Genomic DNA, 14,632 nt, shown 5'->3' on the forward strand with positions numbered 1-14,632 from the left:
AAATTCTGCACTATGACTATGAGGGTGAACCCTCAGTCTTATTGGCAGGCTGAGGCTTTCTGCGTCCGCAGATCAAATGAGCCTTTCAAAGCGCGGCGTTGCCGAAGACGGCCGAGTCAATAGGGAAGTGGAGAGGCCTTTGATCCGTCTCTTTGTGGACACTCTCAGTGTAGATTAGCTTGAGAGCATTAACCTTTGCCTCGTTACAATTGCCATATATCGTGCATCGTTGTGCAGTGTGCTTGGTTGAACATCCACAGGATTCTGGGTAAAGTGGGCGTGGTGACAGGGGGCGGGCTGTGTAGTGTGTAGGGGCACTGTCCGCACGTTTGGGGGGCGTGTAATTGCATTGGCGCTGGTGAATGTGTTGTTGATTAAGGGAGGATTTGATCGAGACAGAGGGGCATTGTGCAGGATGTGGTAATGAGACCTACAGCTTCCATGCTGATCCTGGATCAGAGGTCAGGTCAGTGGAGAGGAGCCTACAGCTTCCATGCTGATCCTGGATCAGAGGTCAGGTCAGTGGTGAGGAGACCTACAGCTTCCATGCTGATCCTGGATCAGAAGTCAGGTCAGTGGAGAGGAGACTACAGCTTCCATGCTGATCCTGGATCAGAGGTCAGGTCAGTGGAGAGGAGACCTACAGCTTCCATGCTGATCCTGGATCAGAGGTCAGGTCAGTGGAGAGGAGACCTACAGCTTCCATGCTGATCCTGGATCAGAGGTCAGGTCAGTGGTGAGGAGACCTACAGCTTCCATGCTGATCCTGATCAGAGGTCAGGTCAGTGGAGAGGAGACCTACAGCTTCCATGCTGATCCTGGATCAGAGGTCAGGTCAGTGGAGAGGAGAGGCACCGCCTTGGGCTAAGCAGCTGGTGGCGTCACGTTCTAAGATGACTTCACTTTGTTTCACTTTTCACGTTTCACTTTTCACGTTTCACTTTGGTAGTTCCAGTCTTATTTCTGGCAGAGCAGCACACACAACCAGCTGTGGGGATTAAATGTTCAGTCCCTCCTCTGGCCCAGAAGACGCCGTAAACATGAGCAGAAGGCAAATGCAAAACAGCCCAAAGATCACGACACAGGTTGTGTCGTGATCTCAGAAACAGAACAAACTTAGCCATTATAATTTACGCTGTTTTTGGTCTAAATCATCGAAGACCTCCACGATGCTTGAGGTTGTTTTTATCAAAAGTAGCAGCATAGACAGCTGTAATTAAAACCAACATTACTACAATCAGTCAGTAAAAACACTCTTTTTATAAAAAAAAACCCCAAAAAACCAGAAGTAGAGTTCTGACTCAGACCTCTAGAGAATGTAGTCTTATAATGACAGGTGGTTAAAGCCCACGTTGGTCAAGTTCCCACACTAGACATTTGTTTTTTAGTCTCTAAATCGTTTGCTTCACACATGTTGTGTTACTGTCAATTAAAAATGATTTGTAAAGCTCCAGGTATTGTGACAGGCCCATATAAAACAACAAATTATTTTATTTTTAGACAGGTAATACATCAGATTAAGTATCACATTTTTTTTCTTCTTTTTAATGAAAAAAATAATGTGTTAATGCAAAATCCAGATTTTGAGGGGGAGGAGTGAAAGAGAGTGATTTAGAGTGTGCGGAAAGTAGAGTGAATTAGAGTGCGCACATCTACATCATGCATCTACTTCCTTTGGGGGTTTACCGGCATGGCCAATCAGCTGTCGGCTGGCTGTAGCGGCCCGTTGAGAGTGAGACTGCCGTTTTCCGGCATTTGTCCCTGATGTCGGCGTCACAGTGTGACATCATGGAGGACTGCTGCCCCTCCTACAGCACCAGCTCACGTCCGCCAGAGTCCCGACCTATGACCCCTCTCTTACTCGTGTACCCGTGTGTGAGCGCATCCATGTAGCATCCTCCTCCAGGTCTTCTGACTAACCGTACCTGAGCTGTCTCCCTGTCTCCCTGTCTGTCTTGGCTTCTGTGCCATCCCTCCACCCCCTCTGCAGAAGAGGACCAGCCTGAGGGATGGATGTGTGTGTGTGTGTGTGTGTGTGTGTGTGTGTGTGTGTGTGTGTGTGTGTGTGTTGTGTGTGTGTGTGTGTGTGTGTGTGTGAGCTGTGAGGGAGACTCAGATATTCTGCAGGGGGTTTGTGGGAATCCACTGATAAAGGCTGGAGTCTTAATCCTTCCTAAGGCCTGTCTGTGAGACTGCGCATATGCTTGGCCGTTAAAGTGATCATTAAAAGTATATGTGTGTGTGTGTGTGGGTGTGTGTGTGTGTGTGTGTGTGCATTTGACAGAAAAATAACCTTTTTCTGTGCCCGTCATGTTGTGTTTTTCCCTCCTGAGTGTTTTAACATGCACTACCCTGGATGTAACATACGGTGTGTATTTTAAGGAGCTCCAGTGATCTGGTTAGTAAACTGACAGGCTTTCAAGCTTCAAGTCTTTGTTTTTTACCTGGCGTGTCATAACCCTGCTGACACGGGACACACTGAACAGTTCCTCCTTTTCTCTGAATGGCCTGAATTTCCAAAATCAAGCTATTATTTTTAGAAAGTTTTGGGACCAAGAATCTTGTTTTCCCTCAATACCCTTTCTCCTAGCTCTCGTGTTTGTATGTGTACGCCCTCTCTCCATCTCTCTATGGTGGTGTGTGTGTGTGTGTGTGTGTGTGTGTGTGTGTGTGTGTGTGTGTGCGCGTGCAGGCTTTACTGGAATTTGGAGCAAGAGTTGATCTTGTTTTGCTGTTTTATGAGTCTGAGTGTAGGTCTGTAATTGAGGTTATGGGTGATTAAACTCTCCATGGCCCCTTGCTGTCCTCTGGCCGGCTATCACTCAGCGTCAGTTGCTCCTCTCCACTCTAGCTGTAATTGATTCCTATGGGTAACCCCCCCGCCCCCCCCGCCCCCCTCCTGATTTGGGCACATCGGCTAGTGTTTAGTGCAGATCTGGCTGAAATGGAATCTGTGTCGCGTGCAGCATGAGGGAGAATGACCTTATGGCATTTCACTCAGTGGCAACATGTGCTGGTGGGGTGGTACGTGTCTGACGGCAGTGTCTGCCCTACACAATTATACCCTCATTCAGTAGTTTTAGAGTACGATATATATGATCATCGTAGACGCTGCTTCCTGAAGCTGGTTAACAGAGCAGCAAGAGTGTGCAAAACCGTCATCAACATGTAGGATGGTTACTTCAAAGAAGCCAATATTTGTTTATTAGAGCAGAATTACTATATTTTCTTTCACTGGTTTGGCATCTTGCTTGTTTTTTTAATGTCGAAAATAATTACCAAAAACTGGAGTAGGTGTGTCCAAACTTTTGACTGGCTATATATGTATAATAATATATGTATATAATATATATCTTGTGTGTGTGTGTGTGTGTGTATGTTTGTTTGTGTGACTTGTGTGCACTCATGCACGTTTGCATGATTGCACATGTATTTTGCACTGAGACTTCCATGAAGCCCGGAGCTGCCTGCAGGCCTTTCTGCTGGGGGGGGGCAACTTCGTGGGTGGGACGGATGAGCTGGGAGCTGGAAGGTCTTATCAGACCGGGGGGGGCTCCTCCTGTCTCTGAGGCCTGTGATAGGGTATGTGTCACTGTTACAGTAAAAATATCATGGCTTGCAAGAGCTAGTCAGAACAAAACTGGGTTGCTTTGGTTCATGGAAACAAGTTGCAGAGAGCTAGGTGGAGTCTGCCATGTGTGCATGTCTGACCTCAGCCTGTACATAAATCATCACTTACTACTAACCGGCTGTGGTCATTTGAGTTAAGTAGTGTTCATCCATAGTGTTATTTGGTCAGATATTATATCCACTGAACTTTAGATTTATAGCCAGTTTATTTTCTAGTAACCATGCAACGAGAAAATATTTATCGCACTGTCATTATTCCCCATGATGACTCTTTACTGCGTTTAGCCTCTTAATGTAGGGGGCATACTATGCTTTTGACATCACAGATGAGTATAATTTTGTATATTACAATGTCAACTGCTCTGTATGGCCCAGAAGATAAAGTATGTAATAGGACTGTATTTTCCACCCAAAAACCCCTGGCAGAGGCTGGGCTCTAATGTTCTGCTGGCTGCCTGTGTATGTTGGCCCGGGGCCAGACGCAGACGCCGGGGCAGGAAGGCAGTCGGCAAGCTCCACGTTTGCCCCAGCTCAGGCCTTGGGTCCGAGAGCGTGTGAGGGCGGACGGGGTGGGTCACGGTGGGTGTGCTGATGCCAAGTGCCCTTTTCGGACCATGCTGTGCCCGTAGATATGCTTGGCATCGAAATACCAGCTGCCTGCTGGAATGCTGACAGCTTGCTTTAGCAAATCAGAGCTCTCGGAGAGATGGGCATACTCCCGTTAGCCAATGAAATCACTTGCCATCTCAACCACCTTTTCTTGTGCCAATCATAACACCTAATTCACTTGGTTCACGTGTTTAAGCCAATCATAACATGGTGTATATGGGTACTGAGGGCCCCAGAGGAGAAACTCATGAAATATGGCTTGTGTAGTGCGGGCAAGAAAGTTCTAGAAATGGGGTCTCATTCAAGAACAGCACCGCATTGCATCACAAAGTCGTCCCGCTCCTGTTTGGGGAAAACAGTCCTGAATTGCTCTGAGGAAGCATTGTTTTAACGAGAGAGATGGAAATGTGACTCATGAAGTTGCCACTTCAAAAACATTTACGGTTGAAGTCATTATAAAAAAGAAAGTTGAGGCTGCTTTGGGGGCTTTGTGTGTGTGTGTGTGTGTGTGTGTGTGTGTGTGTGTGTGTGTGTGTGTGTGTGTGTGTGTGCGTGCGCTCATGTATGTGCGCATGTCTATGTTCATGCGCACATGTATCAGCGAAAGAAAGCGGGAATAAAAAGAGAATAATGCGGCGTATTATTAAGGATTATCCGCTTACGTCTTTGCCCTCTGTTAAAATAAAACCAGCCCTGTTAGGGTTTCCATGGAGCACAGAGCTTAACTGTAGCGGAGCACGTTTCTACATGCAGTACCATGATGCTCGCTCTCTCTCTCTCTCTCTCGCTCTCTCTCGCTCTCTCTCCGTATATCTTCTCTTGCTGTTTCTCTCGTTTGTTTTTACATTTTTCTCCTTCAGACTTCAGTCTTTCCCTCTCCATTTCACTTTCATGCTCCCCCACTCTCTCTAATGCGCTCTCTTTATGGTTCTGTCTATTTTCACTCTTTCCAGTCCTCCTTCACTGTCTGTCTCTCTCTTTTCACCGTCTGTCTATCTCTCTACCGCTGAGGACTTGATATCCCACTTCAGGGGGCTCAGGGGCATAATTCAAGCCGACAGCAGAGCTTTCAAGCACATATTCCTACGCCGAGCCCTCATTGGCCGAGGACACTTTGTTCTCTGGCCACTCAGCACCCTCTCTGGCTGCCGCTGCCGTGGGAGACGTGGACCGGCTCGGAGCCGGCCCAGACGCTGGTGCTCTTTGTACCGGAGAGCGTCAGGGATGACTTTACCTGTCATCGGCCCTCCACCGGTGCGGCTGAGTGAGTGGGACGGGGTCCAGGGGCCCGGCCCTGCAGTACTGCGGCCTGTGTGCTACAGCACCCGGGACCTTGTGTGGAGGAGGAGTGATTCCGGCTCTTTGGTCACGTACCCAGAGAGAGAAAGTTCGGGATTCACGCTTCACGCGAAGCCAAGACGACGGAGGACGGGACAGAGGGGGACGAGGCCTGTTAGCAGCGTCCTCAGTAATGTCTTCTGTTAGCAGTGTCCTCAGTAATGTCTTCTGTTAGCAGCGTCCTCAGTAATGTCTTCTGTTAGCAGTGTCCTCAGTAATGTCTTCTGTTAGCAGTGTCCTCAGTAATGTCTTCTGTTAGCAGCGTCCTCAGTAATGTCTTCTGTTAGCAGCGTCCTCAGTAATGTCTTCTGTTAGCAGTGTCCTCAGTAATGTCTTCTGTTAGCAGTGTCCTCAGTAATGTCTTCTGTTAGCAGTGTCCTCAGTAATGTCTTCTGTTAGCAGCGTCCTCAGTAATGTCTTCTGTTAGCAGTGTCCTCAGTAATGTCTTCTGTTAGCAGTGTCCTCAGTAATGTCTTCTGTTAGCAGTGTCCTCAGTAATGTCTTCTGTTAGCAGTGTCCTCAGTAATGTCTTCTGTTAGCAGTGTCCTCAGTAATGTCTTCTGTTAGCAGTGTCCTCAGTAATGTCTTCTGTTAGCAGTGTCCTCAGTAATGTCTTCTGTTAGCAGCGTCCTCAGTAATGTCTTCTGTTAGCAGTGTCCTCAGTAATGTCTTCTGCTGGTGTTTCTTGCCGATGCTCGGTGACTTTCGTGACGTGATGTTGTTAACGATGATGGTGGGATCTGGTCCTTCTCACGTCTGACGTCTGATTGGTGCGTTCAGGCCTGCAGTGACGGCAGGATTCCATCCCACTTGCACAAGCAGGGAACAAACATGAGGCACGATCGACGTAATTATAACGTGTGTGTGTGTGTGTGTGTGTGTGTGTGTGTGTGTGTGTGTGTGTGTGTGTGTGTGTGTGTGTGTGTGCTCACGAGAGGGGGTGGATCACATTTCATTACATTTCATAAAGAACAAGCAGCCTCTTCTTTATTGATGGTTGTTTGTCTTGGAAGCTGAACCCCCCCCCCCCCCCCCCCCCCCCCCCCCCCGTTCCCCAATTTTGTGTTGTTTATTTGTTTGTTGTGTGCTGAGGAGAAGATGGTGGGAGACGATCCTTTCCCCATCACACACACACACACACACACACACCCTGCCCCCTGTCGTGGTGCGTGCGCTCCCTCCTGGCCTGCTAGACCTCTTCCTGCTGCACGTATTCGCATATTTTCCCAGAGCAGCCCCCCCCCCCCTTCCTTGTTCCCGCCCCAGGGGTCCGCACAACTGCACGCTCCTCTTCCTGGGAGGGGGGCGGAGATGGTGGGCTGAGACGCAGGGGTGTGTGTGTGTGTGTGTGTGTGTGCGCGTGCGTGGGGATGGGGGGGGGGAGCCCACCCCAAGTTTCCCATGTTTCTTTAGTAAGCAGCCAAAACCCAGATCGCTCCCCATTTGTGTTTCATTACGGAGACCCTGAGCAGAACTGAGAGAGAACAAAAGAATAATACCCAGCAGCGGGGGAGGGGGGGGTCAAAGACTCGTTATGTGGTCAATAAATTCAGTCTTTTGGCTAAAAGAATTTCCATTTTTTTAATATAAACCTGAAATGGGAACCAGCTTCTCTCAGTTCTTCCGACAACAAATTGAAAAGGATCCATTATCCTAAATCACACACCAACTCTGGCTTTGTGTATGAAAGGAATTACACGTTTTATGGACCTTGATATTATCTCCTGAAAGCAGTCCTACAAGGATGTACATGGAATGACTGTAAGAAACATCTGCTTTGGGGCACAGCCAGTGACACACACATGAACACCCATAAACACACACACACACACACACGGCATGTTTTTACGCTACCACTTGAATAATGGATAACATTGCCAAGTATAACAGTCCTGTGCATAAGTCTCACTTAGGTACTGTCGAATGTGTGTGTGGGAGAACTGGCATCAGCCCTCGGTGTGCTGCACAACACACCGAGACTAGTCCTTCCAGAAATAGCTTTTAGTACGCAGACACAAACACCGCACACACGTGCACACGCACACGAAGACGAGTTGACAAATTCCTCAGGACAGTGTCATTGAGCCAGCAGTCTCCCTCGTGTGATAATTGTCAAAATTAATCACTTTTCTGAGTTTGGACGCACTAGTGCTCAGTTGCATAGAGCCTGTGTGTAGTCAAAAACATAACGACGACATCCCCACACACACCCCCATTTACCCCACTTGGGGTTCGGTGCGTGTGTGTGTGTGTGTGTGTGTGTGTGGGGTTCGGTGCGTGTGTGTGGGCTTTGATGAGCATGTGTGCGGGACTTGAGGAGTTTGTGTGCATGGAGTTGGGTGAGTGTGTGTGTGTGTTTAGATGGATGCATGTTCGCATGTGCACATGTGCGAGCGGCTTGAATTGGCATGTTGTTGCAGCTAAGGCTTCTGGGAAGTGTTAAACCCTTGAGCCAGACCACCAGACTCCCCTCCTGCCTCATAAAGGAGGTTCACTGCTCCCAGCCAGGGAGCCACTGGAAACACTCCACACACGTCCCAACTCCACACCGGTCCCACACCACCCCAGCTAACCCACACCGGTCCCACACCACCCCAGCTAACCCACACCGGTCCCACACCACCCCAGCTAACCCACACCGGTCCCACACCACCCCAGCTAACCCACACCGGTCCCACACCACCCCAGCTAACCCACACCGGTCCCACACCACCCCAGCTAACCCACACCGGACCCACACCACCCCAGCTAACCCACACCGGTCCCACACCACCCCAGCTAACCCACACCGGTCCCACACCACCCCAGCTAACCCACACCGGTCCCACACCACCCCAGCTAACCCACACCGGTCCCACACCACCCCAGCTAACCCACACCGGTCCCACACCACCCCAGCTAACCCACACCGGTCCCACACCACCCCAGCTAACCCACACCGGTCCCACACCACCCCAGCTAACCCACACCGGTCCCACACCACCCCAGCTAACCCACACCGGTCCCACACCACCCCAGCTAACCCACACCGGTCCCACACCACCCCAGCTAACCCACACCGGTCCCACACCACCCCAGCTAACCCACTCCGGTCCCGACGCATGCTAGTACAAACCAGTCGGCGGTTTTTACGTCACGAGGTTCAGGTGTTACACGTGGAGGCATTCTTGTGTGTAAATGCGAGTGTGCAAGCTTGTAATTAAGCCAGATTAATCTTAATGATCTTAATCTGGGCGTGTGCTGTAATTTTGTCCCCTTGTGCTCATGGAGCGTTTCAACAAGATTGCACAAGAGGACGTCGTGTGGTGGAGCCCTCACACGCTGTTGAGCTCAGAGGATCCTGATCTAACAGTGTAGGAGTTACACACACACACACACACACACACACACACACACACACACACACACACACACACACACACACACACACACACCATTATGGAGTCGAGCTGTTGCAGCCCAGTCCACCATCACCAGGGACGTCAGTGGGGAAACATCCGGAATAAATGTTAATGCTGTAAATTCAAACTCGTCTGTGGACTTCAAAAGCGTGAGTTTCCTCTAAAGCCTCATCTCCTTCCCCTTTCTCCCTCACCTCCCTCTCTCCCTCTCTCTCACTCCCTCTCTTTCATTCCCTCACCTCCTCTCTCCCTTCCTCCCTCCCTCCCTCACTCCCTCTCTTACTCCCTCTCTTTCATTCCCTCCCTCCCTCTCTCCCTTCCTCCCTCCCTCCCTCTCTCCCTTCCTCCCTCTCTCCCTCTCTCACTCCCTCTCTTTCATTCCCTCACCTCCTCTCTCCCTCACTCTCACTCCCTCTCTTTTATTCCCTCACTCCCTCCATCCCTCCCTCCCTCTCTCCCTTCCTCCCTCATTCCCTCTCTCCCTTCCTCCCTCCCTCCCTCACTCCCTCTCTCACTCCCTCTCTTTCATTCCCTCACCTCCTCTCTCCCTCTCTTTCATTCCCTCTCTCCCTCCCTCCCTCTCTCCCTTCCTCCCTCATTCCCTCTCTCCCTTCCTCCCTCCCTCCCTCACTCCCTCCCTCCCTCTCTCCCTTCCTCCGTCTCTCCCTCTCTCTCTCCCTCTCTTTCATTCCCTCTCTCCCTCCCTCTCTCCCTCTCTCCCTCCCTTCCTCCCTCTCTCCCTCACTCACTCCCTCCCTCTCTCCCTCCCTCTCTCCCTCCCTCTCTCCCTCTCTCCCTCCCTCTCTCCCTCTCTCCCTCCCTTCCTCCCTCTCTCCCTCACTCTCTCCCTCCCTCTATCCCTCACTCTCTCCCTCCCTCTCTCCCTCTCTCCCTCCAGGACTCTGCAGGCTATCATTGTGCACATTCTCTATGTATCCGTGTGTTGTGCTGCTGGTTGACGAGAGACCACTGTGCCATATTGACAGGCAGCCTCTGTTGGGACAGCACCCCGGCTCTCCGCATCTAATTACCTCCGCGCTCCGGCTCCGATCGGGCCCCCGGCGTCCGGCCAGGCTTCGGCCGGGATGGGCCGCGGCGGGCGGTGGCCCGTGGGCCCGTGGGCCCCCACCCTCACCCGCTCCTCCTCCACCCACACACTCTCGGTGCCTTTAGATGTTAGATTGAGCCAGCGCTCTCCTGCTGGACATCATTTGGCTTGCCGCGTGTTCCAGAGAGAGACGGGTGAGTCATACAGGAGCTACAGCTGAGAGGCAGGGCGATGCAGGGAAAATCTGCTTATTGAGAGAGACTCTTACTGTATTCATGTGTGTGTGTGTGTGTGTGTGTGTGTGTGTGTGTGTGTGTGTGTGTGTGTGTGTGTGTGTGTGTGTGTGTGTGTGTGTGTGTGTGTGAGAGAGCATCTTTCTGCATTCTGTCTGCTTCACTGTGTTGAAACGCTCAGCAGAATAGATAGCAGAAAGGTTTGTATGTCGGCGCTAAAGATTTTATCAGGAGGAACCGTGAAGATTAACATGGCTGACTGGACAGTAGTCTCGGGTGAAAACGATAACGCTGCTTTATTTAGCGAGTGAATCGTTCATTGTTTTTCCCAAGAATACGACAAACAAATCAAGCAGTCACTTCATATCAAGACTCGGAAAAACACACTCCCAGCCCTGGCCGACTTCCAGAATGAACACGTAAAAATAAACCAAGCACACACACACACACACACACACACACACACACACACACACAAATGTGAAATTAACCATAGAGAAAGTCAATACTATTCACTAGTATCTGATGCCATTGAAAAAAAACGAGACTGGCGGGGACTTGTTTCAGAAAAGTGTGTTTGCACTGGTGCATGTGCGTGTGTATGTGTCCATGCGTATGCGTGCATGTGTGTGTGTGTGTAGCACGTGCGTGCGTGCGTGCGTGCATCTCTGCCTCTGATAATCAGTCATATCACCTCCAAGTTGAGAAGAACAATTAGGCCAAACGTGAAGCCCGCGGTGTTTGCACCAGAGCCAGAAAGGCGAGAGCAGCTGTGGTCTGTAGCTTATCTCCACGTCTCCACCCCCCCCCCCCAACCTCTCCGTAAACAAGCCCTTTCTCTCCCTCCGTAAACAAGCCCTTTCTCTCCCTCCGTAAACAAGCCCTCTCCCCATCAATAGTGTAATGGGAGAGAGAGAGGAGTGAAGTGTCACACACCGTCCCTGCGTAAGCGCACAGCCAGACTTTGCCAGGCGAACAGTGATTTGCCTCCTACATGGATGTCTCTGGGGAGCGTGCTCCTCTCTTTCCTAACACTTTTCCTCCATTAGGGCCTGTTTTTTTCCCCCCAAACTTGTTGTGGTCAGACTCCAGCCAGCCGTCTGTACAGTGGGACCAAGCGATGGAGGACGTGAGGGGGGGTTGATGTTGTGTCGCCCCGTCACAGCTGTTGACTGGGATCGTAAAGGGAGCTGGTTACACCATCCTGTCCCCAGACAGCAGCGCTGAGCTTCTCAAACCTTCACCATGGAACATCTGACAGTGGCCATATTTTAAGCTACTGGACATTAGAAAGACATCGGTCTGGACCTGCCTGAAACGCCATGCGGACAAGCGAGGACCGGATGAAACTCGCCATGCGGAAATGTCTCTGTCCTGTGGAGTACCGAAGCGTCTCAGGCGTGACTCCGCACCCAGAGAACGTGCTCCCCCTGCAGGGCAGTGAGGGAACTCACACGGGGACCCCCCTCTACCTACACTGAGTGTATGTGCAGACGTGTGGCCATAGTAGCAGAGCACTGTGGGCTTCTGGGAGAAGAACAGGCAGGAACAGGGGACAGTGAGGGCCCGTTTGAGGAGGGGTTATGTGGGTGGATGTGTGGGTGGATGTGTGGGTGGATGCTCTCTGCTCCTGTGCCAGCTCACTCCTGGTTACAATAAACACATCAGCAGCGTTGTTTACTCTCTGTGCCTTAACAGTGTGCACCAGATTAGTCTGTTTATACACACACACACACACACACACACACACACACACACACACACACACACACACACACACACACACCAAGAGAAAATGGCTGATTAATGCTGCAAAACCCTTGCTTGCTACCAAATATATACAGACACACACACACCTGCACACACACATACTTGAAACACATGTATGAGTTTCTCCCTCATATCTCCTCTCCAGCACACACACACACAAACACTAATAGCTCATTTATCCTGCACAATCATAAACAAAAGGGGCCGTTTCATGTCGGCCATGTGACAGTGTTTGTGGATGTCAAATAAACCTCGTCATCAGCTGTGTGTGTGTGTGACACTTGTAGGAAGATTGTCCCGCAGTTGCAGGACGGGGCAGGATGTTTCGTCTCCTGCCGCTGCTCTTATTTTAAGCTTTCATGCGGACGCCTGGAAGTTCTGCAGGAAGTTGCTAGCTCTACCCCCCCCCCCCCTTTACCTAGGAATAAACCTGAGTGTTCAGAGAAACGCTAATGATTTCTGTTTCATCGCCGCCTGGGCCCACCATCTGTGGGCTTGAAAACATGGCGGCCCTCACCAAACAGCTTTGTGAATAATAGATTGTGTGTGTGTGTCTGTGTGTGAGACTCTGAAATGCAACCCAGTGCAGGGGAGGCAGAACCCGATGGGCTGATGTCTGGATTGAGGAAGGAGGTTTGTTGGGGGTTCTCCTCATCGTCAGAACAAGCAGTGACCAGGTTTTACAGGTCTGGATCTGTATTAATGTTTAGCTTTGAAGCCCTCAAGTCCTATTATGGAAATTTTGTGTGTGTGTGTGTGTGTGTGTGTGTGTGTGTGTGTGTGTGTGTGTGTGTGTGTGTGTGTGTGTGTGTGTGAGTTTATATGCAGCCATGTACATATTGCATCATACGGTGTGCTTCACTGCATTACTAACTCGCATTACAACGTCCTCACTTTACACCAGTCTACGTGCTGTGGAGCTCCTGAACGCTGCGTTCAACGCTGCCACAGATCTTTGCGATCGAAGCTCCACCAGATGTCGGCTTAATCCGGCTTGACTGAGTGTGGCTCGTCAGTCACAGCTCCTCGTCATAATGATATAGAGCCGGGACGGAGACTCCAGCAGGAACGGAACCGGTACAGGGCTCCTCGGATGGCTTCATCACCGCTTATTCTGGAACAGACAGAAAGTCATTACTGAAGCTCTTTGATGTGGTCTCGGTCCGGCTCTGTTGCGCACCGGGCTGTGGCGAGAGAGGGGGGGGGGGCAGTTAGGCTGAGCAGCTGCTAATAGACCCTGAGCGGTGGGGGCCGGGGCCCTGCGCGTCTGCCCCATTCATAATGCAGGAGCCCCAGAGCTGGGCCCGGCGCTCGGAGCTACGCTACACCTACCACCCGCTAAAGTACCAGCGTTGGAGGAACCGCTCGGAGCAATCCGGAGAATTTATTCAACACACGCGCCACACGTTCAGATATGCACACACGTACACAGGCGTGCGCACGTGCACGGGCAAACACGCGAATGCCGACATGTACGTTCATTGCAAATATGATGTTCTTCTCTCTCTAAACTTTGAGTGTTTGTGCTTCCATGTTGTATCCATGCAGGCCGGGGACGTTCGTCGTATCTCTTATTAGCTGTTTAATTAATAAAGAAGTCTCTGCAAGTCTGGAATGTTCCATTGTCTGTGGAGGTTTCTGTCTCTTTGACATCTTTGACCAGGAGAGCTATTTGATCGATCATTCAAGCTATTGAAATTTTTGGACTTATTTGATCTCAATGTGGCTTGCAGGAATTTGGAGTGATGTTTGGAGATGAGTCAAGAGTGATACACCAACAGGAAGATGCTGCTTCACTCACTGGTTTAGAGAGTTTGTCTTATCAACCTGTGAGAGGCCAGGCAGGACTCTCGTAATGACTGCCTTTCATGTCCACATATTAGTCATGCAGTCAGCTTGTTGGCAGACCTGTGTGTGTGTGTGTGTGTGTGTGTGTGTGTGTGTGTGTGTGTGTGTGTGTGTGTGTGTGTGTGTGTGTGTGTGTGTGTGTGTGTGTGTCTCTCTCTCTCCGTGTGTGGTCTCAGGGTGACAGACATGCAGAGTGAGTGAGTCCCCCCCCCACCCCCTGGTTTTTTCTCCGTTGTGGCGTCGTGATTAAGTTGGTGGTGAGTCTGTGTCCAGGCTGAGTGCTGGACATACTGCCCCAGGACCTCATCCAGACCTGAGCTCTACCCACTGGGTGGCCTGTGCGGTGTACAGTAGCGTCCTGGCACACGCTGTAATCCTCCCTTATTTGCTGTGCTGATGCTGTCGGGCGTGATGTGGCGTCCCCGCGTGCAGGAGCAGGGGCCGGTGTCGGCTCGCGAGCCGTGAGCCGTGCGGCGGTCGTCTCCTCCTCGCCTCCCTTCTCGCTCCAGTTGCGTTGGCAGCGGGAAGAGCTGGAGACCCGCCATGCTGTTTCTTCGCGAGGACTTGTAGTCTCCTTCCCTTCGGTCTTCTCAACCTCCTTATCTCATCTGTGGAGCGTGTTTACTGTAGCTGCAGGTATAACCGCCCCTAATGAGGCCTGCGCTGCTCTCTGTCTTAGCCAGCTTGTAAAACATGTTTGTGTTTCCAGCCAAACAGGTCAGGGGGGAGAAAATGGTCGGGGGGGGTCGGGGGGG

This window comes from Brachyhypopomus gauderio, unplaced genomic scaffold (genome assembly GCF_052324685.1).
Source record: "Brachyhypopomus gauderio isolate BG-103 unplaced genomic scaffold, BGAUD_0.2 sc622, whole genome shotgun sequence".
Taxonomy (NCBI): Eukaryota; Metazoa; Chordata; class Actinopteri; order Gymnotiformes; family Hypopomidae; genus Brachyhypopomus; species Brachyhypopomus gauderio.